The 20,847-nt window shown below is 45.5% G+C and overlaps 1 protein-coding gene across 3 annotated transcripts in view; it reads left to right on the plus strand.

Moving 5' to 3' along the window:
* The first annotated feature begins 478 nt into the window (after positions 1 to 478).
* LOC144601610 (uncharacterized) overlaps positions 479 to 20,847 on the plus strand; it is a 42,982-nt gene continuing 22,613 nt past the window's right edge. The window contains exons 1-3 of one of the 3 annotated variants that reach the window (XM_078413827.1): positions 11,368 to 11,392; positions 12,023 to 12,164; positions 12,551 to 12,659. The gene's annotated coding sequence lies outside the window, so the exon portion shown is untranslated. Of the gene's footprint in view, positions 519 to 2,445; positions 2,533 to 11,367; positions 11,393 to 12,022; positions 12,165 to 12,550; positions 12,660 to 20,847 lie in introns of those variants that run through there. The other 2 variants (XM_078413828.1, XM_078413829.1) reach the window with 2 other exon arrangements.

Below are 20,847 nucleotides of genomic sequence, written 5' to 3' on the forward strand. Positions count from 1 at the left end.
TATCAGCAAACGAGGATTGCAGTAAGCCTTGTTCCTTTTGAGTTCACAACAGTCTGGTGCTGTTCATCCGGTTACTTTACCCGGCAACCACAGGTAACAGCTTTCCCGCAGAACAGCTCTCATTGTAATCACAACAACAACAGCGTCCAATATTGCTTCACAACCCCATGGAATTAATTAGCTTACTCGCTTGAGTTGGGTACTAGTGCCCCTGAGCACAGACCCGTTGCACGTTTGCACGATCCTTCCCGAAAAAGCATTTGTTCAGGTCTAGAAACCGCAGCAGAGGTCATTGGGATAGAAAAGAATATACCAAGCAAAGCAGGAGGCTGCAGTATCATGGCAACCCCAGCATCCGCCTGTGAGACGCTCAGCTTGTGGCAAACACCCAGATTCCTCTCTTAGTGTTGGTCAATAACTCGCATACCTTTTGGTAACACGGTGGCACAGCAGTAGAGTTGCTGCCTTGCAGCGCCAGAGACCCGGGATCGTACAGGCTTGGAGGTTAATTGGCTTCGGTAAGTTGTAAAACCAAATTGTCCCTCGCGTGTAGGATAGTGGTGGTGGACTGGGTGATCGCTGGAGTGCAGGAGGATGAGGCGTGATCTTATAGAGGTGTATAAGATCATGAGGGGAATAGATAGGGCAAATTCACAGAGTCGTTTACCCAGAGCAGGGGAATCAAGAACCAGAGGACAAAAGTGAGGGGGGAGATTTATTAGGAACCTGACAGGCAACTTTTTCCACACTTTTTCTGGCAGCTTGTCTCATATGCCCACTATCCTCTGTGTGTAAAAACCTATGTCCTCTGTTTCTTAAATCCTCTACTCTGGGTTAAATACTCTCCACATTCGCCCTATCTATTCCCCTATTCATGATCTTATACATCACTACAAGATCTTATACACCTCAGCCCTCAGCCTCATCTGCTTCAAGGGATAAAGTGCAAGCCTGCCCAAACTCTCCCCACAGCTCAGAGCCTTTCCTCAAGCTCCCCTCATTAGCCTACAAACTAAATGACCGTCAGCACTGCATTGCCAAGGGAAACCCTCGTGTCACATCAGAGATGTTCCCTTTGTCCTGCTTGTCCCTCCCCCACCCTCTCTGCAACTTGCCCATAAACTAGCTGACAAACACGCACGTCTTTGGAATCTGGGGGGAAACCAGAGCATCCAGGAGAAAACCCACGCGGTCACAGGGACAACGTACAAACTCCGTACGGACAGCACCCGTAGTCAGGATTGAACCCGGGTCTCTGGCGTTGTAAGGCAGCAGCTCTACCGCTGCGCCACTGATGGTTAGACAAAGACAAAGGCTGGAGACAAAAGGACAAAAGGCATGAAATAAGGAGAGAAGAGCTGTGCATTGGGCTCAGGAACACACCCTTCAGCCCACTACCTCAATGCTGAACATGCCCAGACAGTTTAATCTCCTCTGCCTGCTCGTAGCCCACATCTCTCCATTCCCTGTAGATCAATATGCAGATGCAGATCATCTGGTCCTGGGAATTTATTAGCATTCTGTCTCACCATCCTCCGCAGTACATTTTTTTCCCCTTATATTAATTTTCTTCAGTTCTTCATCCTCTGTAGTTTTCTTTGTAATTTCTTCCATGAACACGTACACATAGTTTTTGCTTAATTTGGCAGCCGTTTCCTCATCCCACCCCACTACAAATTCTCCCATCTCTGTCTGTGAGGAGCTGCTTTTGTGTCTGCAAGACTTTTTTCCTTTTCCCATACCTGTCAAGCAACCAGCGCCACAGTGGCATCAACACTGCTCTCCACCATTGGACAAAATCGTCTTCAGGCCCTTGAGATTAGTTGGAGCTGGGCGCCACTAAGTCTTATGCCAAGGTGCGCAGGCCTATGATTTCATGCAGAGGCACTATAATTAGTTTAGTTAGTTAGTTCGTTTACTTCACTGTCACGTGTACTGAGGGACAGTGAGAAGCATTTTTGCTGCACGCTATCCAGTCAGCGGATAGACTACACATGATTGCAATCGAGACGTCCACAGTGTACAGATACTTGATAAAGGGAAACACATCAAGTGCAAGATAAAGTCCAGCAAAGTCCTATTGAAGATATATTCTGATGGTCTCCAATTAGCTAGATAGTAGCTGACCACTTTCTAAATATTGGTGGGATGGTTCAGTTGCCTGATGACAGCTGGGAAGAAACTGTCCCTGAATCTGAAGGTGTGCATTTTCACACTTCTGTACCCCTTGCCTGAGGGGAGAAGAGGAAGCTGAGAGTCCTCCTGTGACATAGTACACATGCCCTGTGACATGGTACACAAGCCCTGTGACATGGTACACATTAATCTTTCTTGCAGCTTCTAGCTGGGCTGAAGAATGCCATTATCCTCAGGTGAACAGGTGCTGTGGATGATTTCTCAGCTGATTTCTAACACCCCCTCCACCCCCAGCGATCTATTTTCACATTCTGGCCATCTGATATCCATGTTCTCTGCCTCGGATTCATCCATCTGGCGCGTTTGCAAAATCTGCCACTCATTGCAGCTCTCTTTGTGAGTTTTCTTTTGCCATGAATATTAATAATTGATTTATTTCCAGCATTTAGTGATTGCTGTATATGAAAGACAGCAGTGAGTCAGTCACACAAATGGGGAGTTTCAAACAGATCATAACTGCAACTAGATATTTCCATCTCTGTACTTACATGTGAGGGCATCAACTCAGTGGTCTGGAGTTATTGCTCTAAAGCTTTCCACCTCTCCCTCTCTGACCTCCTTTTGATATTTCCTAAAAGGTCATCATCGGCGATCACTCTCAGCAAACACAGAGATGTAATGCTGAGGCTCTATAAGGCGCTGGTCAGGCCGCATTTGGAGTACTGTGAACACATTTGGGCCCCATATCCGAGCAAGGATGTGTTGGCTCTGGAGACGGTCTAGAGGAGGTTTACAAGAATGATTCCAGGAATGAGTGGGTTAGCATATGATGAGCATTTGACAGCACTGGGCCTGTACTTGCTGGAGTTTAGAAGGTTGAGGGGGGATCTCATTGAAACTTACAGAATAATGAAAGGCATTAATATAGTGGATGTGGAAAGGATGTTTCCACTGGTGGGAGAGTCTAGGACCAGAGGTCATAGCCTCAGGATTAAAGGGCACCCTTTCAAAAAGGAGGTGAGGAGGAACTTTCTTTAGTCCGAGGGTAGTTAATCTGTGAAACTCATCACCACAGAGGGCTGTGGAGGTCAAGTCAGTGGATATTTTTAAGGCAGAGATAGACAGGTTCTTGATTAGAATGAGTGTCAGGGGTTATGGGGAGAAGGCAGGAAAATGGAATTAGGTGGCAAAGATCAGCCATGATTGAATGGCGGAGTAGACTCGATGGGCCGAATGGCCTAATTCTACTCCTATAACGTGAACATGAATTTGTGATAGGATTTTAGACAAATTTATTATTAGAACGGGTGTCAAGGGTCATGGGGAGAAGGCAGGAAAATGGGATTAGGTGGCAGAGATCGGCCATGATTGAATGGCAGGTAGATGGGCTGAGTGGCCAACTTCTACTCCGATAACTTGTGAGTTTGTCAACACTCACTGGGTGGTTCTTGCCTTTTACCGCCTTGAGGTCGGCTGCGGGAAGCCCCCACCCACCCCCAAGTGCTGAAGAGAGCCATGCAAGGTGAGGAAAGACAGTCCTCAGGTCGGCCGGAATGGAGGCGACGGCTACAACGGGCCTTTGTGGCCACGTGCAGCTAGGACTGTAAAATGACGCCCAAATGGCCCCCTCTTGCATATAGACACAGTGGGCTGTTCTGTACATTCAATACTAACCGGGGGATTATGCTTATGTATGGTGATAGTCTTGCTGAACTGTTTGCAAAAAAAGGTTTTCACTGCACCTTGCTACACGTGATAATACAGAAAACATTGATGGTTTATTGGGTGGCGCACTGGCGTAGTGGTAGAGTTGCTGCTGTACAGCGCCAAAGACCCGGGTTCGATCCTGACTACAGGTGCTGCCTGTATGGAGTTTGTATGTTCTCCCTGTGGCCTTGTGAGTTTTCTCCGGGTGCTCCGGTTTCCTCCTACATTCCAAAGATGTACAGGTTTGTAGGTTAATTGGTTTTGGTAAAAAAAAGTAAAATTGCCCCTTGTGTGTAGGATAGTGTTAGTGTCAGTAGGGGCAATTTTACAATTTTTTTAAAAACCTGTTAGTATACGGGGTGATCGCTGGTCGGCGCGGAGTCAGTGGACTAAAGGGCCTGTTGCCATGAGTCGAAGGTCAAGAATGTTGCATCCTTTTCTGCCCCTCCATCGCTGAGTAGTTTTTTTTGACCAAACAAAAACTGGAAGCATTGACTGCAAGTAGCACAGTTAGAATGTGCCACTGCTGAAGTGTTGCATTGCCCCGTGAAGATTGTTTCAGACTTCACAGGTCATCGGCTGTTCTGGCAATGGGATACAGTGGCTGTTTTGGAGTGAACACCGTAAATTAAAAAAACTATTATTTGGCATCCTTTCTCTTTTTCCATTAAAACGCTGTGAAAGGCTCTTACTCTGTGGTTGCATGTGGAAAGCCATTGTTCCCTATCCCCGGTGACTGATATGTTTCTGATTACCTTTAACAGCTAAACAAAAGCAAAAATCCGCAGTGATCCTCCCGATTTCACATTGCATGCAACAATTTCCTGGTGCGTGCTTGCCTTTGTCTGAAACATTGGCTACGCTTATTGCCGCTGTTGTGAGTTTGTTTAAAGGAGAAGGCGGCAGGTGAACCTTTCAACATGTTCTCTGTGCAGCCTCATTGTGTCGGGATAATGGCAATTAGCATTGACGTTGTCATCAGCAGACTGTACTTGCAGCTGCAATAGTTCCAGCTGCAGGGGGTGTGACTGCACTAAATGACCACCATGCAATATGGTGGACGGGTGGATATAAGGAGAGGGCGAAATGCGCTCAGGTTAATTTGCAGGCGATTTAGAGGCTAGAGGAATTACACAGGCGAAAGCATAGAAACAGGTAGAGTGAGAGAGGTTGAGCGAGAGAGGTTGAGCGAGAGAGGTTGAGCGAGAGAGGTTGAGCGAGAGAGGTTGAGCGAGAGAGGTCGAGTGAGAGAGGTAGAGTGAGAGAGGTAGAGTGAGAGAGGTCGAGATAGAGTGAGAGGTAGAGGTCGAGTAGTAGAGGTAGAGAGGTAGTGGTAGAGTGAGAGAGGTAGTGAGAGGTCGAGTGAGAGAGGTAGAGGTCGAGTAAGATAGGTAGAGGTAGAGAGGTAGAGGTAGAGTGAGAGGTAGTAGAGTGAGAGAGGTAGAGGAAGAGGTAGAAAGGGAGTAAGAGGGGAGGAGGAGAGAGAGGGAGGAGGGGAAAGAGAGGGAGGAGGGGAGAGGGAGTGTCAATCAAGAGAAGAAGGTGAAAGCTAGACAGGGAAAAGCTGAGGAGAGACACGGTGAGAACCATTCCAGTGGGAAAGAGCCAGTGTATGTACAAAACAGCCTGTGAAACAGCCTGTGTACAAAACAGCCTGTGAAAGATGGGAAAGAGGAATGAGAGAGATGTGTATTTAGATAAATAGATACAGAATCAGGAACAAGGACCTAGAAACAGGGAGAGAGCAGCGGAACAATGCAATAGAGATATACTTAGATGGACAGTATATATATGTAGGTGAGGCAGGCAAGAAAATACCATTGGTTCACATGGTCAAAGGCAGAAGATTAAACTAGCAGACAAGAGAATGATGGTGAACAATGTCTGCTGAACAACGATGAGGACTAGTTAGAACAGCTGATTTGTGTGCCAACACACCCCAAGGTATCTGGTAAGTAGCCCACATGCAGCAATAGGTAAATAATAGAGAATCAATTGACCATGGATGGATCTGTCTGTGAATGCAATAAATACATTGGTTTCAAGAACTCCAGACGTGAACAGTAACAATTGAAAAATTGCAGCAGCATCAGGTGGGCTGAGGAATGGTTAATGGAGTTTAATACAGATAAGTGTGAGGTGTTGCATTATGGGAAGTCATACCAGGGCAGGCCCAACACAGTGAATGGCAGAGCTCTGGGGAGTGGGGCAGAGCAGAGGGATCTAGGAGTGCAGGTACATAGGTCCTTGAAAGTGGCGTCACAGATTGAGAGGGTGGTCAAGAAGGCTATGGGCACATTGGCCTTCACCAGCCAGAGTATTGAGTATAAAAGCCCGAAGATCAGGTTACAGTTGTGCAAGACATTGGTGAGGCCGCATTTAGCCTATTGTGTTCAGTTTTGATCACCCTGTTATAGGAAAGTTGTTGTTAAACTGGAAAGGGTGCTAGTTACATGGAATGAGCTACTAGAGAAGGTAGTTGAGGCAGGTACTCTCACAACATTTAAGAAACATTTGGACTGATATATGGATAGGATAGGTTTAGAAGGATATGGACCAAATGCAGGCAGGTGGAACTAATGTACATGGGGCATGTTGGTCAGCATGGGCTGGTTGGGCCAAAGGGGCTGTTTACACACTATATGACACTATGTATCAGTTTGATGTGGTCCATGTTGAGTTGGTTGATTACAATCAGAGTGGACGAGGACACTGTACTTGGGCTAGATTCGGAACAAATCAGTTCGTCCCTGTCCTTCATTTTCATTCAGTGACTTGCCAAAACCACACCTTAAGAATGTTGCATAAGAATGAACTTGGAATCGGTCACAGTGCTCACCTGTACCTGTGTCAAATGCAGAGCAGGACTTCTGCTCCTCCACTTGGTTGAAATATCAAAGTGCTGGGCCTTCGAACCATAACCAACACTCACCGTTTGTTACAGGAATTTATTCACCATTTTAGAAATGTTGTCAATGTTTTAACTTTGGCATATTGGAGTTAAGTGTGAAAGTCATTAAACCTGTACAGCTGTATTTGGCAATAGCCTTTGTTAAAATGCAAGTTGCCTTTAGCTTTGTGACGTGACTTGGTTTGTTGCTGTCTATGAGAGCTGGGTCAGTTAACTGCACAAGTGCAATTAGAAACCAATGTGTGGAGAATGCTAACTCATATCTTTGAATGTCTCTATTTATTTTTTTGGCCAGGAACCTTGTGATATTAGAAAATTATCATACATCAGTAATCCCTTTTTGTTCCCTGGCCACCATCCGTGTCTATCGTTCCGGCAATTGGCAAACACTAAATCCAACGATTGACAAACTTGATGACATCTTAACTTGAAGTCCTATCCCTGCATTATTACCAAACATGTGTAGGAAGGAACTGCAGATGCTGGCTTAAACCGAAGATAGACATAAAATGTTGGAGTATGTCAGCAGGCCAGGCAGCATCCCTGGAGAAAATGAATAGCTGACGTTTCAGGTCAAGGCTCTTCTTCAGACACTTATTATCAAACATGTTCCTCTATCTTTGTTTATCAGCTAATTTCTTCCTGAATCCCTCATCCATGCATCTTTTAATTCCCAATAATTATTCCTGTGCACACACACTTGCACGACATTGCTCGTTCTTTTCTCCATAAAATTGGGCTGCATCATTTTTGCTGGGCTGATGTCCAAATTTGCATCCAGTCCCATATACCCATCATGTTCATGTTTGTCGGCTTGTATGGATTCCCAGTAAAGCAACGTCTCTCTTAATATCCTCACCCCTGCTTTTAAAGCTGGCCATGGCAGCCTCAGCCAAATGCATCTTGGTGACTTCCTCCAGCCCCGAAAGATTCCTCCCATTTTGACCTCGTGATCATCTCTGAAAGCAGTTGCTTCACCATATCCTTGCTGAGGTGGGAATCCACTCTACCATGAGAGATGGCAAGATTGGGGGCATTGTGTCAGTTCAGAGTTGATAGAATAAAAGTTTGGCAAAGGTTATTTCCAGCCAGAATTTCCTTGTCATCAGAAAAATATTTAAGTCTGGGAAACTCTGAAAGAGACGTAGAATTTCCGGGCCAATTTCCATATCATTCTCTAGTGTATTCTTCCCTCGAATGCCTACCTTTGAACATCGAACAATACAGCACAAGATCAGGTCCTTCGGCCCACAACGTCATGCCACGCTTGATGCCAAGACCAACTCTTACCTCTCTGCACTTGATCCATAGATAGACACAAAAAGCTGGAGTAACTCAGCGGGACAGGCAGCATCTCTGGAGAGAATTAATGGGTGACGTTTCATCCACTCCTTCTTTCCGGAGATGCAGACTGTCCCTCTGAGTTACTCCAGCTTTTTGTGTCTATCTTCGGTTTAAACCACCATCCGCAGTTCCTGCACATGATCCATATTCTCCATTCCCTGCATATTCATGTACCTATCCAAAAGTCTCTGATTTTGAAAGCTCTACACACAGTCAGTTAGTTCCCAAGTCCAAGATTGAAACTCCATCAGTTTGGCTTCCCATATTTTAGGTGGGCTTCTAACTTATACTCTCCTTAGCAGTGTGCTTGTTGACTCTATGGATTGAAACTAATGACAGAGTGAGGGGTACAAGTTACATTGGGTTAGCAGATAGTTCTGCTGTTGCTGTTAGCTCTCAGCACTTCCTGGGTTTCTGCTTTTGATCTAGTTGAGACACAAGGATGCTGGTTTGCCAAAAAAGACACAAAGCGCTGGAGTAACTCAACAGACCAGGCAGCATCTCTGGAGTATTAAAAAAAAAAGACACAGTGCTAGAATAACTCAGTGATACAAAAAAAGGATACTAAGTGCTGGAGAAATTCAATGGTTCAAAAAAAAGACAAATTGCTGGAGTAACTCAGCTGTACAAAAAACGATTGAAGAAGGGTCTGACCCGAAGAGTCACCTATTCATGTTCTCCAGAGATGCTACCTGACCCATTGAGATATTCCAGCACATTATCTCCTTTTTTGAATTAGTTGATCTGTTTTCTCAATCAATCCCATTAACAGTGCTTATCAGAAATACATGACGTGTATACTCGATATGAAAATAGGACATTGCCTCTATAAGAACGGTACTGGAGACTGTCCTCAAATTCGTTAACAAGTAGTTCTTGCTCATATTTTGACATGTTTGTATGTTTATGTTTCATGTGACTAGATGAATCTGCAAAATGAAGTTTTGCAGATTTAGATCGCAATATAGCTTTGATTTGTCTTTTAACCTTCAGCAATAAGCTTTGAGCTCGCTCACACTCTTGCATTCAAACATTCAGGCAGCAGGCGTTATCGAGACGCCAGACATGCAGGTCGCCTTTTGAGCCCAGGTATATAAAATGGCACTCAAGTATTCTTTCATATCATCAGTCCACTCGACGCAAATCACCTGTGAACAAAGGCTCACTCTGTGATAATAGAATAACAAGCATAAATTTAATAATGTATTTAGGGCTCTTCTAATCTCCAGTAATCATTTGAATGCCATGATTATTGCCTTCTCAATCTTTATTGTCCTTCAGCTTTGTCGGACCATTGTATTATTTTGGTGATATTGCTTTTCACAGGCTTTCTGTTGTTTTGTTACTTCCCTTATCCTACAGATATATATTGGTCCTGCAGTCCCTCAAAAAATAATCGCATGTCATGACATATTCATTCAAGGGTTGACTTGACATATTGTGTGCCGATTCCCAGCTTGTCAGGACACTGAGCTTCAATTAATGTGGTCTCACCATAAGAATGTGCTAAATGGATTTCCCTTCTCCTCATTCTCTCACTAATCTGTCAGCCCTGTCTTTTACACACAAGGTCAACTCAGTCAGAAAGTGATGAAACCACTTTTGGGTAATGGATATTGAAGTCTGCTGCCCAGCGTACATTTTGTGCACAACAGAGCTTCTCGCAAGTATGAAGTTCCAAGTGGCTGAGTTCCGATTCATCAGCAGGAGTAGGACACAAATTGATGGCAACTGAGGGATTTCTTGCTTATGTTTGGGTTGACGCATATGTACTTCATGAAGTCGTGAGTCAATGTTAATGGGCCTAAGATTCCTCTTTCCAAATATAGGGAGGGAAGATTCACCGACACAATCTGATACTATCTCCAATGCTGCTGGAACAAGATGGGCCCAAGGTTCAAGACAGATATTCTGGACATTTGCAATAGAAATGCTAGTCTGTCAGTCTGCATCATTGGTTTATGGGGGCTGGGGCAATGTTTCTCATCTTGACGTTAATAATAGGGCGGCACGGTAGCACAGCGGTAGAGTTGCTGCTTACAGCGCCAGCGACCTGGATTCAATCCTGTCTGCAGGTGCTGTCTGCACGGAGTTTGTATGTTCTCCCTGTGACTGCGTGGATTTTCTCTGGGTGCTCCGGTTTACTCCCACACTCCAAAGATATACAAGTTTTGTAGGTAAATTGGCTTTGGTAAAATCATAAATTGTCCCTAGTGTGTAAGATAGTGCCAGTGTATGAAGTGATCGCTGGTCGGCACGGACTCAGTGGGCCGAATGGCCTGTTTCCACGCTGACTCTCTAGAGTCTAAAAGACTTTGGGGTCAATTGGGTTGGAGGTGTGTTTGGCATCACTGAATTTGGTTGGCTGGACTGATCTGTTCAGTGCTATTCTTATTGATTGATTCATTTAATTGATTGAAAAGATACAGAAAGGAAAGGCCAGTCGGCCCACCGAGTCCACGCCAACCATCGATCATCCGTGCACATTGGTTCTATGTTATCCCCCTTTCGCATCCACTGCCTACATACGAGGGGCTATTTATAGGGGACAGTTAAGCCTGCACGTCTTTGAGATGTGGGAGGAAACGGGAGAACCGGAAGGAAACCCAGGTGGTCACAGGGAGAATGTGCAAACTGCACAGAGACAGCACCCGAGGACAGGAAGGAACCCGGATATCTGGCGCTGTGAGGCAGCAGGCCACTGTGCTGCCTTTCATTCTTATTTTTATTCATTGTATTCTTTCCTTGCTACTGAATGGATTCCTCAGCCATTCATCAGCATATTTAAGAGATATGCGGATTTTGGAATCACATTAAGGACAGACTGGGCAAAGTCCTGGTGCATCAAATGGATTTTTTTTGGCAATCCAGTCGTTACATATTTTTACATACTAGGATTTTTTCCCCCAGATTTATTTAATTAATTGATTTGCCTTTCCCCGCTCCTTCGGATCTAAATAGTCTTTTGATCGCCATTCGAGTCGTCCCACTTTCACCATTTTACAGCGCGTGTTTGGTATTGCTTGGCTCTGTGGAAATTGCTCAATACCTGCTGGGATTCACCTGGCCTTGGCTATATTGCTCTGCCTCCAGCCCTTAAAGATCTTCTGACTAACCTACTTGGCTGACAATCTCTGATCTAACACCATCTGCTACCAAAAGCCGCCCGTTACATCCAACTAAAAGGAAAGCTAAACACCGTTTCATGCCAGAGGTTTGATATAAAATCATCAACGGCCGGGAATATAACACAGGCGAGGCAGCATGCCCACAGAGAGAGGATTCACATTTCAGGTGAGTGATCATTCATCTGAACAACTCGGGCAGCACAGCGGTAGAGTTGCTGCCTTACAGCATCAGAGACCCGGGTTTGATCCTGACCACAGGTGCTGACTGTACGTAGTTTTGGCACGTTCTCCCTGTGCCTGCGAGGGTTTTCTCCGGGTCCTCCGGTTTCTTCCCACATCACGAAGATGTACAGGTTTGTAGGCTGAATGGCTTCTGTAAATTGTCCTTAGAGTGCAGGATTAAACTAGTGTACGGGTGATCACTGGTCGACGTGGACTCTGTGGGCCAGAGGACCTGTTTCCATGCTGTATCTCTAAACTAAAACTGCTCTGACCATTTGCATTTCCAACATTATCTGCATGGATGCAAGGTCCATTTCTTTGCACTGATAGATTCCTGCTTACATAACAAAGTGACCATTATACGAGCTGAGGCAATTTGTTTAGCAATCTATTTGGCTGGAGAAGGTTTTACAGATGAGCCTGTTTGTTTTTTACTTTCATTCTCCCGGACTCACTATTTCTCTTTCGCTTCTTCTGCATTCCCTCTTCCTTCTCCCTGTTAAACGTGCCCATGCCAACACGGTTGCTATGCTGCAAAAAACAGCAGGGACTATGGTTGATTCTCTGTTTCCAGATGGAGTAGAGCTCGAGTAAATGTCAGCAACCAAGCGCAGACCAGAGACCACCTCGATGTGCTTGACTGAGTAGCTAATGAATACCGAGTCGGCACGGAATTTTTAACAAAAAAATCTTTTTGTCCGGAATGTGTTTACACAGTAAGTTACGGGGCATGAAACATTTACACACTGAGGTTCCCAGACTGAAACATTAATGCTTCAGGCGTTAAGCCAAATGCATTTCTGTAACTATAGTAATGCAATTTGACATTTTAAAAGCCTGTTTATTGATAAGAACTGCTCCCGATCATTCATTTTCAATTTATTTGTGTAGAAGCCGTATCGTGTTTTATTGTTTCACCTCTTGGAGGAGCGGAGTTCAAAAGTCAAACGGTTAAAGCATCTGAGGCTGTTTTGCATAAAGTAACCTGTTGTGGGAATACTCCAACCGCCTGCTAAACGCACAGCGAAGGAAGATGATGTAATTTTGCCTGGAACTTGAAGGTGTTTGCTTTCAAACAAAAGTCTCTCGCCTTTGTTTTCAGATGTTTGTACGCAATACTCTGACTTTACGGGTCACATAACTATGAGAAAACAACAGTTTTGCTGAGGATTGAATTGCAGGACGACCTACATACAACTCTAAGCAGACAGGTATGCACTTGTTCAGAAGGATATAAACAATGTATACCACTTCCTTTGTAAACAGCGAGTTTCTTAAGGGAATTCACGCCAGCGGCTAAAGTATTGAGTGGCGTACGGTTGTTACAAAATAAAATATTTGGCAAGCTCGCCAAAAATGGCTAATGAAATGAACGTTATCTCTATTTTACCTGTTTTGTTTATGAGACGGAACTGTGGCATTTACTGAAAAGGATTAAACTTTGTATATATCATCTAGTTTAGTTTGGCTTAGCTTAGTTTATTACTGTCATGTGTACTGAGGTACAGTGAAAAGCTTTTTGTTGTTGCGTGCCATCAAGTCAACAGATAGACTATACATGATTACAATCAAGCCGTCCACAGTGTACAGTTAGCGGATAAAGGGTATATCATTTAGTGCAAGATAAAGTTTGATAAAGTCTGATTATAGATAGTTCAAAGTTTTCCAATGTGGTAGATGGAGATCAGGACCACACTTTAGTTGGTGAGAGGACGAGTCTGTTGCCTGATAACAGCTGGGAAGAAACTGTCCCTGAATCTGGAGATGTATGTTTTCAAACTTCTGTACCTCTTGCCTGATGGAAGAGGGGAAAAGAGGGAGTGACTGGGGTGAGAATGGTTCTTGATTATGCTGGTGACCTTGCTAAGGCAGCGTGAAGTGTAGATGGAGTAAGGGAGGTTGGTTTGCTTGATGGTCTAGGCCATGCCCAGAACTCTCTGCAATTTCTTGTTGTCTTGGATGGAGCTGTTCCCAAACCAAGCTGACATGCATCCTGATAAAATGCTTCTTACTGGAGAAGTTGGTGAGGGTTGTTGGGGACGTGGCAAGCTTTCTAAGGAAGTAGAGGCGTTGGTGTGCTTTCTTGGCCATTGCTTTGATATGGCAGGTCCAGGGCAAATTGAGGGTGATATTTATTGCTAAGAACTTGAAGCTTTTGACTACTTCAGCACCGTCGATGAATACAAGGGGGTGTGCGTACTGCTTCACTTCCTGACATTGAGGGAGAGATTGTTGTTTTGGCACCAAGTTACAAGGTTCTTAATCTCCTTCCTACACTCTGTCTCGTCAGTAGTTGATATCCTGCCCACTATGGCGGTTTCGTCTGTCAACTTATAAATTGTGTTGGAAAGGTTTCCATGACTTCCCATGGCTGCAGTCATGTGGGTGTAAGGAGTATAGAAGGGGACATAGAACATATCTTTGTGGGGCACTAGTGATGAAAATTATCACAGAGGATGAGTTGTCACCTACCTGACGAATGTTTGTGCCTTAAAATAATAAGACTGAGGCAAAGCGCATTGTACAGAGTGTCATCGAAATTCAGACCAGTTGAGGCCATGATGCAAGCAAGAATTGCAGAGAGCTGGTGAGTTTAGGTTTCAAGAAAATGAAGACAAAACTATTGAGGAAGGAAAAGACAGACAGAGGCGCAGTTTCCAGACTGTGAATGAGTTTGAGTCACAGAGGGATTGATGGCTTCACAATAATACTTCATTCCACCCAATTAATTCGGAGGGTTGTAAACATTTAGAACTGATTACCCCAACACGCAACGAATGAATGATCAGTCATTTAGTATATTCGAGACGGAGACTAATGTTTGGACAAACAAAATGTCACAAACAAAATGTAAAGGAACCAAAACCAGCAAATGGTGTGGATTCGTAGCAGCTCAGGGTAGCATCTGTGGAGAGAGAAAAACGGAACAAACATTTTGGATTGATGAGTTGTCACAAGAACCTCTCCGGGTTGTGCAAAGATGTAACTTAATTGTCACGTAGTTAGGAGGCCATGAGGTTTAGTTTGGATATACAGCATGAAAGCAGGCCCTTCGGCCCACCGGGACCACGCTGACCAGTGATCACCCGTATCCTACACACTCGGGACAATTTACGGAAGCCAATTAACTTGCAAACCTGCACATCTTTGGGATGTGGGAGGAAACAGGATCACCCATGCAGGTACAGGGAGAGCGCAAAAAGTCCGTACAAACAGCACTCGTACTCAGGATCGAACCTGGGTCTCTGATGCTGTAAGGCATCTACCAGTACTACTCTACCACTGCGCCACCGTGCCACCCTGCTCGTATATGGCAATATTAAATGGAAGGTCTTTAGTGGAGGTGGCCCAAGGGTAGAGGTAGATAATCTTGGTCAGTGTTATGACAGAGATTGGAATTTTATGACAGATCAGGAACTTCAAATGTGATCTTCAAAGAGCAACATTGTTGAGTTTCCCTGTGTAATGTTGTGTTGAGACTGCCATAGCAGGAGCATTACCCAGTGAACCACTGGATAGACTTAGTATGGGAAAGATGTAGGAGCATGCTTACAGAAGAGTACGTAAGGACTCAGACGGTCCGGTGAAGAACAGTGGAGACTGTGGATGTGACATGTCGACTGGGATGGGGCATGTTGGCGGAGGCAAGTTGGGCCAATGGGCCTGTTTCCGTGCTGTATGACTCTCTGACTATGACACACAAGACAACAGATACTGGAATCTGATGCAAAACGCAAACTGCTGGAGGAACTCAGCAGGTCAGCAGCATCTGTGGAGGGAAATGTTTAGGTTTATTACTGTCACATGTACCACAATGTAGTGAAGAAGTTTGTTTTGCCTGCTAGCTAACCAGATCAGATAATACCATACAGAAGTACAACCAAACCAAACTCAAGTACAATAGGTAGAGCAAAGGGAATTGTATAGTTTGTGTTTCAGATCAAGACCCTTCCCGACCACAGGAAGGGTCTTGACCCTAAATGGCGATTGTTCATTTCCCTCCACAGATGCTCCTGACCTGCTGGGTTCCTCCAGCTTTTTGTTTCACTGCTTGGTGAGGAGTAGTTCACCATGAGGAAGTGCGGCAGAAAACCTCCAGGGTTAGAAGCAAAGAACATATTGATCACCGCCATGGGAAAACTAGTTAAGGCACCGATGAGATTAAAGTTGGGGTTGGAAGAGGTTCTTAATTAGAATGTCATAAGGAATAGTTGAATTAGGCCATTTGGCCCATCAAGTCTATCATTCAATCATGGCTGATAGACAATGGACAATAGACAATAGGTGCAGGAGTAGGCCATTCGGCCCTTCGAGCCAGCACCGCCATTCAATGTGATCACGGCTGATCATTCTCAATCAGTACCCCGTTCCTGCCTTCTGCCCATACTCCCTGACTCCGCTATCCTTAAGAGTTCTATGCATTCAGAGAATTGGCCTCCACTGCCTTCTGAGGCAGAGAATTCCACAGATTCACAACTCTGACTGAAAAAGTTTTTCCTCATCTCCGTTCTAAATGGCCTACCCCTTATTCTTAAACTGTGGCCCCTGGTCTTGACTCCCCCAACATTGGGAACATGTTTCCTGCCTCTAACGTGTCCAACCCCTTAATAATCTTATACATTTCGATAAGATCGTCTCTCATCCTAAATTCCAGTGTATACAAGCCTAGTCGCTCCAGTCTTTCAACATATGACAGTCCCGCCATTCCGGGAATTAACCTAGTAAACCTACGCTGCACGCCCTCAATAGCAAGATTATCCTTCCTAACCCCATTCTCCTGTCTTCTCCCCATAACCCCTGACACCTGTACTAATCAAGAATCTATCTATCTCTGCCTTAAAAATATCTACTGACCTGGCCTCCACAGCCTTCTGTGGCAAAGAGTTCTACAAATTCACCACCTTCTGACTAAAGAAATTTCTCCTCGTCTCCTCCCTAAAAGACCATCCTTTAATTCTGAGGCTGTGACCTCTAGTCCTAGACGCTCCCACTAGTGGAAACATCCTCCCTACATCCACTCCATCCAAACCTTTCACAATTCTGTATGTTCCAATGAGGTCCCACCTCATTCTTCTAAACTCCAGCGTCTACAGGCCCAGTGCCACAAACGCTCCTCAGAGGATGAGAATGAAGGATACGGGTTGAGTGCAGCTCAAATGTTACAGAAAACCATCAGCTATTGAACACCACAAACACCAACTTAACCTCAAACTACGAACTGTTTTGGTTGCGTTAAGAACTTCAGGCTTTTGTTTTGTTTCGCATTAATATTGGTTTAAATTTATTGAACATTTTTTGACATTGGTTTATTATGTTATTTATTGAATACTGTGTTTACGGACCTGTTATGCCGCCATCTTACCGCGGGCCTCTGGTGGCCGCCACCTTCGCCCCGCCGCGCTACCACGGCTGCCACCCCTCATACAACGCGGGCGGGCAGGACCAGAGCGACCCTGCCTCCCGGGGGCAGCACGGCCGGGTTGGAGGCGACTGGAGGCCGGGTCTTCCGGGCCGGGACAGAAGCCTCGCCGGCGCCCCGGGGAGACTGGAGCCTGGGGCCTGGGGCCCGTACCCGGGGCCTGAGGAGCAGCGACGGACAGCGCTCCCCTCCCATGGGGCTGCCCACCACCGCCTGGAGAGAACCGCCCCGGTCTCGACCGTCCCCGCAAGCCGTGGGATCAGCCGCAGGACTACCCCGCCCCTACGATGTCTCCACTGACTTGTGTGCCTGCCACATGTACAGTCGGCAAGTCATTGGTTCCAGCGGCTTGGGGCTTGTCGACCTAGCATGTGAAGCCTGGGTTCGGCGGATTGCGCGGAGGAAACCACCAGAAGGTTCAACGGGCAGAAAGACGATCCTAGCAAAGCGCCGTGGAGCGCAAACACGGCAGAGTGAGATACGTAGGACACTTCTGACCATCCACTGTATCCTGACCTGTCTGTCCCCAGCCATCTCGACTATGTCTTGCTGCTGGGGCATGATAGGCCGGGACGAGAGTGTGAGGCCGACGATCTGCGCAACTCCCCCTCACTTAAATCCAAGTTAAGCGCAAGTCATGACTTCAACCTCGGCCAGCATACTATGGCTGGCGGGGATCCCAATCGGCGGTCGAGATAATAAGATTGAAAGTGAAGTCATGGTCATCTTCGAACCTGAAGGACAAACAACAACATGCTGCTGGAAATAAGAATTTCATTGTTCCGTTTCGGTACCTATCACAATGAAGCACTCCAGACTCTCATAACTTTTGATGCAGTCCCACGGTCACGACAGAGTCCCATTCCTCATAATGGTTTGTGGCCTGGATTTTTTTGTAAGTTGGAAGTGAATATAAAGAGTGTGGGAGAGGATCAGAAACAGCTTCAATGGTTCAATGACTCAATGGTTCTATTTTCCATGTCTCCTCCCATGTTCAAAGGATGTACAGGTTTGTAGGTTAATTGGCTTCTGTAAAAATTGTACATTGTTCCTAGTGTGTAGGATAGTGCTAGTGTATGGGATGAATGCTGGTCGGCACGGTCTCGGTGGGCCGAAGGGCAGTTTCCATCCTGTATCTCAAAAGTCTAAAGTAAAGTCTGAAGATGGGAAAATGTGAAAAATCACTGTTCCACTTCAATACAGATTATATGACAAATCTGCAATGCCCATTATAAATATGTCAAATGAATGCGTTCAGTATTGTATGATCGTACATTCGATGTGCAAGTAATTGTTCAGTGTAGTTTGAAGTATAAGGAAGCAAAGTGAGTGGTATGGAGAGCTTTCTTTACAATGGGAAATTTGGTGAGGCGTACTGTACTTATCAAGTTGAGGTTGTTAGATGTTACAAGCTCCTGAAATCTTCGTTCTCATCCAATCCCTGTCACTAAAGCATTCCCAGTTTTTCGTTGCTTAAGAAACCGTATTCAGCTGTACAGACCCTAAGCCCTGTCTAATCCACCTGAAATCTCTGCAGCTTTCTATTTCTTGATGCACCTTAAAGTCTATTTCTTGGACCTATTCTTGGATGAAGCTTGTTATGTGACATGTGTAGTCATATTTCATATTTAATGTCAGAATACATGGCGGCACAGTGGCGGTGATAGAGTTACTGCCTTACAACGCCAGAGACCCGGGATTGGTACTGACTACGCGTGCTGGCTGTATGGACTTTGTACGTTCTCCCTGTGACCACGTGGGTTTTACCCGGGTGCTCTGGTTCCCTCCAAAGACGTACAGGTTTGTAAGTTAATTGGCTTCGGTAAAATTGTAAATTGTCCCCAGTGTGAAGGATAGTGCAGGTATGCGTGGATCGCTGGTCGGCGCGGACTTGGTGGGCCGAAGGGCCTGTTTCCCCACTGTATTTGTAAACTAAACTAAATACTCGTACGAGGTGTCTTGGGCATATTTTTTAATAGGTCAGCATTTTGTCCCTGAAGAAGAAAATTGGCTCAATATTCAATGTATTGAAGAATATGGAACTGTGGAGCGATGGTGCAGCACTTAATTTGTATTGAATTGCTCCGGCAAAGAATGAGCAGAAATATGATGAGCCGAATAATTCCTGCTTTAAGGTTGCGTGGAGCTGGAATTTACTTCTGAAGATGAGATTAACGGGATCATTCCGAGTCAGCATGGATTTACGAAGGGGAAATCATGCTTGACAAATCTACTGGAATTTTTTGAGGATGTAACTAGGAAAATTGACAAGGGAGAGTGAGTGGATGTGGTGTACCTCGACTTTCAGAAAGCCTTCGACAAGGTCCCACATAGGAGATTAGTGGGCAAAATTAGGGCACATGGTATTGGGGGTAGGGTACTGACATGGATAGAAAATTGGTTGACAGACAGAAAGCAAAGAGTGGGGATAAATGGGTCCCTTTCGGAATGGGAGGCAGTGACCAGTGGGGTACCGCAAGGTTCGGTGCTGGGACCCCAGCTATTTACGATATACATCAATGACTTAGACGAAGGGATTAAAAGTACCATTAGCAAATTTGCAGATGATACTAAGCTGGGGGGTAGTGTGAATTGTGAGGAAGATGCAATAAGGCTGCAGGGTGACTTGGACAGGTTGTGTGAGTGGGCGGATACATGGCAGATGCAGTTTAATGTAGATAAGTGTGAGGTTATTCACTTTGGAAGTAAGAATAGAAAGGCAGATTATTATCTGAATGGTGTCAAGTTAGGAGGAGGGGGAGTTCAACGAGATCTGGGTGTCCTAGTGCATCAGTCAATGAAAGGAAGCATGCAGGTACAGCAGGCAGTGAAGAAAGCCAATGGAATGTTGGCCTTCGTAACAAGAGGAGTTGAGTATAGGAGCAAAGAGGTCCTTCTACAGTTGTACCGGGCCCTGGTGAGACCGCACCTGGAGTACTGTGTGCAGTTTTGGTCTCCAAATTTGAGGAAGGATATTCTTGCTATGGAGGGCATGCAGCGTAGGTTCACTAGGTTAATTCCCGGAATGGCGGGACTGTCGTATGTTGAAAGGCTGGAGCGATTGGGCTTGTATACACTGGAATTTAGAAGGATGAGGGGGGATCTTATTGAAACATATAAGATAATTAGGGGATTGGACACATTAGAGGCAGGAAACATGTTCCCAATGTTGGGGGAGTCCAGAACAAGGGGCCACAGTTTAAGAATAAGGGGTAGGCCATTTAGAACGGAGATGAGGAAGAACTTTTTCAGTCAGAGAGTGGTGAAGGTGTGGAATTCTCTGCCTCAGAAGGCAGTGGAGGCCAGTTCGTTGGATGCTTTCAAGAGAGAGCTGGATAGAGCTCTTAAGGATAGCGGAGTGAGGGGGTATGGGGAGAAGGCAGGAACGGGGTACTGATTGAGAGTGATCAGCCATGATCGCATTGAATGGCGGTGCTGGCTCGAAGGGCTGAATGGCCTACTCCTGCACCTATTGTCTATTGTCTATAAAGTCCGATTGCAGAGAGCTTTCCCTTGCATGTGCCTGTGTCACTTCCAGCTGAGATCGTTAGAATTACAGTGGTGCAGTGGGTAGAGCTGCTGACTCACTGCGTCAGTGACCCCGGTTCGATCCTGACCTCGGCTACTCTCTGTGTGGAATCGGCACGTTCTCCCTGTGACTACGTGGCTTTCCTTCGGGTGCTCTTGTTTCCTCCCACATTCCAAAGATGTACGGCTTGTAGGTTATTTGGCCTCTGTAAAGAAAATCGGCCCTAATGTGTAGGGCATGGATGAGAAGATGCAATAAAGCAGAACTTGTATGAAAGGGGTGATCGTTGGTCGGCATTGACTCGGTGGGCTGATGAACCTCATAAGTTCATAAGTTATAGGAGCAGAATTAGGCCATTCGGCCCATCAATTCTACTCCGCCATTCATCATGGCCAATCTATCTTTCCCTCTCAACCCCATTCTCCTGCCTTCTCCCCATAACCCCTGACAC

Source organism: Rhinoraja longicauda, chromosome 17 (assembly GCF_053455715.1).
Source record: "Rhinoraja longicauda isolate Sanriku21f chromosome 17, sRhiLon1.1, whole genome shotgun sequence".
Classification (NCBI taxonomy): Eukaryota; Metazoa; Chordata; class Chondrichthyes; order Rajiformes; family Arhynchobatidae; genus Rhinoraja; species Rhinoraja longicauda.